Here is an 8,933-nt window from a genome sequence, read left to right on the forward strand (position 1 = left end):
TATGGTCACAGGTTGGACACCTCATCAGTTTGCCTAACTCAGCCAGTGCTGGAAGACCTGGGCTTCCTGGCTGACCCTGGAGCAGGGACAATCCCCCAACAATTATTTTCGTTGCTATTTCATAACTGTAATTTTGCTATTGTTATGAGTTGTAATGCAAATATCGGATATGCAGAATATCTGATGTGTGACCCTCGTGGAAGGGTCATTTGAACCCCAAAGGGGTTGCCACATGAGTTGAGAATGACTGGTGTAGAGAATCAAGCACATATGAGGCAAGCACTCAGTCCTTAAAGTGAGATTACAAGCTTCTTTGGGCGGCCAGGGTGGTGCTGGAAAACTGTTGCATTCTGTTGTCCAAGTCTTTCTCTTAAACTGGACTCAAAAGACCCTTCTGCCTTCTAGCTGGTTAGGTATTTTTGTTGGCGGTTATTTCTTTTTCTTTTTTGTCAACGTGGAACAAGCTAGAGACATCCGAGCAGAGGAAGGACACTCATTTGAGAAAATATCCTCACCAGATTGGCCTGTGGGCAAACTTGTGGGACATTTTCCTGATCAATGATTTGTTGCTGGATCCTAACTGCTCCCTCAGGGGATGGGTGTGTGTGTGTGTGTGTGTGTGTGTGTGTGTGTGTGTGTGTGTGTGTGAGAGAGAGAGAGAGAGAGAGAGAGAGAGAGAGAGAGAGAGAGAGAGAGAGAGAGAAGATGTGGTGTCAATGACACAGACACTGGGAGTCAGTTGAAGGCAAACAGCAAACTCATGTATTCAATAATGGGGAAGGCCTTACATACCCTCCTCCCAGCACCCAGGCTGTGTCCCAATCTGGTAGCATTGCGTAGTTGTCCCTCATTGGCTGGGCATGATCAGGAACCCTGACAGCGCCTGTTGCTAGGCCCTTAGGCAGACTCCAGTCTGGCTCATATGGAAGTACTTCATGTGCATGCCTTGGCAACTGGTTTGAGCCAATTTCCTCGATTCAATGGGCCTGTCCTACTACAATGATTGATGTAGAAGGGTCCATCCAACTGTGGGTAATGCCATTCCTGGGCTGGTGATCCTTAAGTGTATAAGAAAGGAAGCCAAGCAAGCTAGTAAGCAGCACCCCTCCACGGCCTCTGCTTCAGTTCCTGCATTGGCTTCCCTCAATGAACTGTGACTCAGAATATGAAAGGTTATTTGCCTTTCATAGTCTTTATCACAGCAATAGAAACCCTAACTAAGAGATGCTTCAGTCTCTTCAGTAGCTGGAGCTACCATTTCTCTTTCTTTCGGCTTCCAGGGCCATCTGCATTCCTTAGCTCATGTCAGTAGGACAGAATGTTCAGTTCTCTCCCTCCTCCTCTTCCTCTTTCTCATCCACTCTTTTGTATTTACTTCCTAGTCATTTTGTCACCTTCTCTGGCTCTAACATCCCTCCCCATGTGACTATATAGAGCCCCATGTGAATGATCTATAATAACTTTTCCTACTTGGGATGATGTCACTTCATCACATCTGCATAATCTCTTTGGCCTTAAAGCTAATATCTCCACCTGTTCCAGGGATTAAGATAAGGGTATGTTAGGGAAAAAGAGCCACTGCACCTGCCCACTACAGGTAAAATTGTATTTTTAAATTTAAATGTAATATAATATTTTTTTTCATCAAGCACTCTAAATTTCTAAAAGATTTTGTTTTAGATTTATAGGGAAATCGTATGGTTTATGACAAATACCATGACCACTCTAGTTTGAGGTATGCATCCAACATTATATATGTTAATACTAGTGTAACATAGCCATATGTTCAGATGTTCATAGAAGTGATACTCATAACAGCACCAAACTGGAAACTATCTACATCCCATTGACCGTTGAATTGATAAATTGTGGTTCAGTCACACTAGGAAATGCTGTACAGCAATGAAAATACCTAAATCTAAGCAACATGGTGAATCTCCAAAACATCATGGCAAGCAACATGATTCAACTCCACACATAGACATGTACTGTGTACATGTTCTACATCAAGTTCAAATACCAGCTAATTAGTTAATTATGTTAATTAATTAGTTAATATGATGACACTTAGAGGAGGTAGGGACTGAAATGGGATGGGTCAGAGGCTTCTGGAATTCTGGTAACATCCCATTTCTTGACTTGGACAAATGTTACTTGACTATACTTTCAAAAGTTCACAGGGCTGTGGCGTTGATGATTTATGCATATTCTGTCATTACTTTTCATTTTAGTACAAAGGTTATGGGAGATGCATCACAGGTAAAGTGCTTGCCATGCAATCATAAGTACCAGAATTTGGATCCCCAGAAATCACATAAAGCCAGATGTGTGTGGTCTGCCTGTAATTTCAGTAGAGGCAAAGATAGAGTTATGGAATTCTCAGATTAAGCTAGCTACCCAGACTAACTGAAACATGAATGACTAGATTCAGGAGTGGTTCTAAGTCACTGCATCAGATGGAGAGCCAGCCATGAGTGCGCGTGCGCACACACACACACACACACACACACACACACACACACACACACCCCTACCAAAGAGAATGCTTCATCTAAAAAGTAATGCTCCATTTTTCTTAAAATATAAATGAATACAAATAGAAACTTCTCTCGGGTTGTCAAAATGCCAAAAGTTATTGTTAAGGCTTTTAACACTATTTTTCTGTGTTCAAATTATATGCATTGTATCAAGAGAAATAAGCAAATTAGCTATTGCAATTTCACACTTGTCACAAATCGAGCTATAATTAAAAATGTATCTTAAATGTGGCATTATGGAAATTCTAAGTACTTTTAAGGTATTAGCAAATAAAATTAGAAAGCAGGTTCTCCCATTTGAATCTGAATACTAACAACAGTGATATTAATATTTTCACAGTAAGCAGAGGTGTTTTTTTTTTTAAACCAAGCAATAGTTACCTTTGATTAGGTTAACAGTCTTTTAATCACCTTTACTTTTTATTATTTAACTTCGTTCTTTAAGTAGTTCATGCACGGGTACAGGGCTTGCTCTTGGTAAGTCCCTCTCCTGAGCCCTGCAGTTTGTTTGGTGATCCACTGGTTTAACCAGAGCCTTTTGTGTAACCACAGGTGTGAACCACCCACTGGAATCTGGTGGACTCACTAGTGGGTACACAACGGAAGATGATCCCTCCACAGCAGCCCTCAGTGACCAATACTCACCGAGGAGAAGTATGCCTCTTGAAACTCTCCTGCTTCCATGACTGATTATCGCTCTGCAGACCCAGTGCAGACAACCACGGCTCCTGTGATTCCATAACTGTAATGACTATGCTCATGTATTTAACATCGATGACCTATCAGATAGACACTATATATCATTTCTGTATGCAGATGAGGAACATGAGAAATAGAAAAATAGGCAACTTGCCTAAAAAATCAAATTAACAATTCATAGAGGTAATGATAAAAAATATGACGTCAATGGGGCTTCAGGATGTGCTTCAAATACACAGTGTGTGTCCCTCATTTGGTCTTCAGGCTTACAGACTATCAGCATTTATTCCTTCTTGATGGGCAGAATGAAGCTTAAAGATTAATTGTTCTCCAGTCATTTCCCGGCAGCCTGGAACTGGGTAGCCAACGGCCTGCAGAGCAACATGCCTAGCCATCTGTGAGAAAGACACACTGCCTTGGTCGGAAACACAAAGAGAATGTGAAAGACTACTACCAGAAATGGATGGAAGAGCAGGCCCAGAGCCTGACTGACAAAACAACAGCTGTATTTCAACAAGGAAAGATACCTCCAGCTCCTTTCTCTGCTCCTCCTCCTGCAGGGGCCATGATCCCACCTCCCAACCCCCAGTCTCCCAGGTCCTCCTCACCCTGGCATGATGCCTGCACCCCACATGGGAGGCCCTCCCATGATGCCAATGATGGGCCCTGCTCCTCCTGGGATGATGCCCATGGGACCTGCTCCTGGAATGAGGCCACCCATGGGAGGCCACATGCCCATGATGCCTGGGCCTCCAATGATGAGACCTCCTGCTCGAACTATGATGGCGCCCACTCGGCCTGGCATGACTCGGCCAGACAGATAAGAGCAGAAAGGCTCTTTATCAGTTTTGTACTTCTTGTTCTGTTTCACCAGGAGATGACGATGCTGAGCCTTAGTGTTTTCTAGTTGCATGACAGGAAGGCTTCCCCTTCAGAACAGAGAGAAGTGGGGCAGAGAAGTGCAGCGTTCATTGATATTATGAAATGTGAAAATAAAATTGTCAGCTGTTTTAGTTTAAAAAAAAAAAAAGATTAATTGTTCTCCAGGTCAAACAGTTATATATAGAAAAGTTGGGCACATAGAAAAGTCTCTTCTCTCATAGGATGTAGCACACATGACACTGATTTCAGGTGCTAAGTGAAGTGGGCATTAGAACCATATGAAGTCCAGTTTTCAGGAGCCCCATAACACAGAGCAGTCCATTCTGTCACTGTCAAGGGCTCTGAACACAGCAAGAGCAGGGAACAAATCTACCCCGCTAGATGGAGAGTGCCAACCTGGAATCTTAAGCTAGTAATTCTACATTTTGTATTCTCTGTTTTGACCCACTCTCCACATCTGTAAACTTTTCTTTGAATATTGATTCAAGTTTTGATCCGTGTCAGGTTTTGATCTTCTGGACTTTTGATTTACCAGTGTTTGGGGATTTTTTTTTTTATTCAAATGCAGTCAGACAATCAAAGAAAAACGTGCCCAGCGAGAGTGTTTTCATTGAAATCGCTGTAAGTATTCTCAGCTGCTCTGCGTCAGTATGAAGAGAATTCTCTTTAGACCTCGCTTCTTCTTTCTCCTTTCCCACTCTCCCTCTGGGTGGATTCCTCCCTTTTCACCCTCTTTCTGCATCTTGCCATTCCCCCTCATCACAGCGCCATCCCTTCCAATGCAATCCCAGGAGTCAGGCGGATGTAGTTCTGAGTAACAACATTTTCCCAAGGACGCCACTTCCATCTGTACTTTGTATCTATTTCCTCATCTTACAGAGGCCCAGTAACACAGAATACCCTGAATGCCATAGGCAATAATATTGAGGCAGTTATTGTATCAACAAAAGCAGGATTTCCCTGCAGACTTGGGCCTCGTCAGGTGAGCCATTGTATAGCTTCCTGGGATGACCTTGAGGTCTGTAATATTCTGTTTTTAGATTAGTTGGAGCAGAATAGTCACCCTCGCCCTACTTCATAAACAGTCTTAGAACAGAGCTCCTTTACTTATCAGACTAGATGTCTCCCATTTTACAAAAGATTATTTATCTGTATTGTATGTGTGAGTGTTTTGCCCACATGTATTCATGTGTACCACATGCATGCTGTGCCCCCAGAGGCAAGGAGGAGGCTCATCTCCCCTGGAACTGGAGTCACCCAGAGCTATAGGTTACCACCTGGGTGCTGGAAACCAAACCTGCGAATTCTGTAAGAGTAGCAAGTGAGTTTAATCCCTGATCCACTTCTCTAGCTCCCTCCTTTCATTTTTTTTAACCAATTAAAAATGTCACGAGTTGTGTAAAACTGAATTGAATTAAAAAATCCAAATCCCAGCCGGGTGGTGGTGGTGGTGGTGGTGGTGGTGGTGGTGGTGGTGGTGGTGGTGGCACACGCCTTTAATCTCAGCACTGGGGAGGTAGAGGCAGATCTCTATGATTTCAAAGCTAGCCTGGGCTACAGAGTGAGTTCCAGGAAAGGCACCAAAGCTACGCAGAGAAACCCTGTCTCAAATAAATAAATAAACAAACAAACAAAAAATCCAAATCCTTGCTAGATGTCAATCATTTGCCTTTTTTCCTTCCTTCCTTCCTTTCCTTTCCCTTCCTTCCTTCCTTCCTTCCTTCCTTCCTTCCTTCCTTCCTTCCTTCCTTCCTTCCTTTCTTCTTTCTTCCTGAACATATTTTTTAATTGATTCTTTTGGAATTGCATATCACACACCCCAATCCCATTCATCTCCCAGTCCTTCCACATCCACCCTCTACCCTTGTAACCAAAATACCCCAGAGAAAAATTTAAAAAATAAAAATTAAGATTAAAAAAAACAGTATCATAAAAAGCACATCTCGTCAAGCCTTCTGGGCAATGACCTGCTCCTCTGTCGGCTGCAGCCTTCTCTCATACCAGTCACAGCTGTCGCCGTACTTGCACAGCTCTGCTCTCTCCATCACAAGATCGTTTGTTGTAGCGGCACTGGGCGCTGCGGTGTGTCTGTCACTCAGTATAGTCTTCTGCCCAAACGGCTTTCATTGCAATGAGTCGCTGGTCTGGTTCAGGGCCTCTGGCTTCTGCTACACCGTCGATTCTGGACCCTCACCAAGACTCCTCTTGGATATCCCGCAACTGCCCAGAGTCCTGAAGATCCTTCAGCTATGGTTCTGCAGAACCGGCCTCTTCACAAGCTCCAACAGCTCATAAGTAGGGTAGATGCTGGGGTGGGCCAACTCAGGGGCCTGGATCTGGGCCTGGGTAGTGGCTGAGTTGGTCACCCGGGTTTCTACCTCCTGTGAGGGGTGGAGGTGCCCACGCCACAAGGGGCAGTTGCCTTATTTTCTAAGCCTCTTTCTGAACATTAAAAAAAAAATTCTACTTGTCAGAAGAATTAACTTTTGAGTAAGACACTAAAGCAGCGTGGAAGAAAAAAACAAAACAAAATAACAATAAAACAACAAACAAAAATCTCCCAATTGCTTACAAAAACTCTTTAAGGTTTATGCACATCAAAGAGACATAATAAATTTGAGTTCTTGAAATATTTTTTCTCTCCTAAAGATAAAACAGATTCTTCTTTTTTCTGTCAGTCCACCAGCAAAAAGATTGCTCTCTGTTGCCTGATAAGCAAAGTGGTATAAAACAAAAGCCAGGAAACTCTGGTTCTGTATCCTTGATGGTCTTAACCACCTCACCCCCCCTTTAATGACTTAATTTCCAATTCAGGCAGTTTATTAGACCTACTATGTGCCAGACACATTTTGGATTTAGAATTCACACAAGCCACATTAGAGTCTACTATTAGGTGTCAGCCTATACACTGCTATTCCTTCACTATAACAATTTGCTTTGTGTTTATTTCCTCTCAGAGGTTTTAAGCTTCCCAAGGCCTGGGTTTCTAGGTAAAATGTTAGTTTTTCCACCCCCAGTGTCTAACCTAGGTCCAGACACAAGGCACATAAGAAATATGTTTGGATACGTGGTTGAGGAAAATAAAATGTGTAACGAATCCTAAATCCCAGTGGTCAAGGGTATCCAGGAGCATATTGCAAAATGACAAGGCTGTGGCTGGAATTCCTGCTTCCAGAGGGAGTGAGTAAAATACAATACCTCGCTAAATTGGCAAAGACTGAGAGAGTATGAGAAAGAACAGAGAGACAAAAAACGAAGTTCCATGGGGTCTAAACAAGGTGAGGTGTATTATTTTATGTTCTTCTGATTGCCCAAGCTCTAAGCATTGATAATGTTGTAAAGATGAACCCTTTCTCTTCAGAGAAAGACCCTGGTTGTACGTGATGTGCTCACTATGAATAAGGTGGGATTTATTAACCAGGCTCCCTACTGTAAATGACCCAAAGGAAATAATCAGTGAAATGCAGTAAGCACGCCTGTCATTTGCTTCGGTCCCACCAAGAGGGCCTTTCCACAGGGGTTCTTGCTCATTAGGCTAATTTGTTATGCTGATTTATGCTTAAGTATGGAAATGTTAAAAATGTATACATTAGTAGATTCTAAATGTATTATGTTTTTCATTTTGGAATTATTCCACAGAAATACATTTATAGTGTTTTTTTTAAATAATAGAGATGAATGTGAATACACCTGCCCAAAACTATGCAGTGGAGTTCCTCATCTTTGGAGAAATCTCAGAGGTCAGCACATCCAGAGTGCAAGAGTTCAGTCCCATTCTGGGAAAAACAAAACAACAACAACAACAAAAACCTTAGTTCTGTGACCACGTTAACTCCCCTGCCAGGTAAGCATAACATAAGAGGAAAACTGTCATAGAAGAGAGAGAGAGAGAGAGAGAGAGAGAGAGAGAGAGGAGAGGAGAGGAGGGAGGAGGAGGAGGGAGGGAGGAGGAAGGAAGGAAGGAAAGAAGGAAGGAAGGAAGGAAGAAAATTCCAATAGATAATCAAAATAAGATCTGATATTGTCTTACAGCATTCATCCTTCAAAGTCAGTCAGCTATAACCACCCTAAAATAGGAGGCTGGTGGATAACCATCTCCTTAATTTGAGCTAGGAATAAATACAAGAGTAAAACACACCCTAGAGGACTCTGGGGGAAGACATGCAGCACTTCAGATTTTGAGTTATTCTCATTCACAGTAATAATTGCCAAAAGACAGGGTCATTTTCCAAGAAATTTACGTTGTTTGGACTTTCTGCTCCAGCTGGCGTGTTGATTTCCTAGTGCTCAGTTCCAAATCTCGGTTCCAAGTCATTGCTGTTTCTACCCCACCCCTGATCACAAAGGAGGGTGTCACGGGGTCCTGAGGGGACAGAGGGAGGGGGGAGGAAGGAGGACTTCATCTCCACCCTGAAAAGCCCGGTGTTGTCTCGCATTTTTTAGGGTAACATAGCCATCTAGACACGCTGACCACAGATACTCCCTGCTTCTGGCTTTTTTTTTTTCTACACAAGGAAGACAGACTGTTTTGGCAATGACCTTTCTCACTTCTGCCCACGCTGGTGGCTGCATTCCATGCTCTAAATCATTGTCTTCATGAGGTTTAAGTAAACGCTCTTCCAAAGCACTTCAAATTCAGTGGCATATTGTAAATCACATGCTGGCTTTTTTCAATTGCCTGGACATTATTTTTGAAGATCTTTGACTATTTTTTTTTAAGTGCAGCAGATTTGTGGCAAAAGGAAAAAAAAAAAGTTGGCCAAATGTTCTACATCTTTTGCCAAATTCTGAATTTTAACTGAAGACTTTCTGTTA

At 42.6% G+C, this 8,933-nt stretch overlaps 1 pseudogene; it reads right to left on the minus strand.

Moving 5' to 3' along the window:
* Positions 1 to 7,791: 7,791 nt before the first annotated feature.
* On the minus strand, positions 7,792 to 7,970 carry LOC114707210 (annotated as a pseudogene).
* Positions 7,971 to 8,933: the final 963 nt, after the last annotated feature.

The sequence above is a fragment of the Peromyscus leucopus genome, chromosome 15 (genome assembly GCF_004664715.2).
Source record: "Peromyscus leucopus breed LL Stock chromosome 15, UCI_PerLeu_2.1, whole genome shotgun sequence".
NCBI classification, from domain to species: Eukaryota; Metazoa; Chordata; class Mammalia; order Rodentia; family Cricetidae; genus Peromyscus; species Peromyscus leucopus.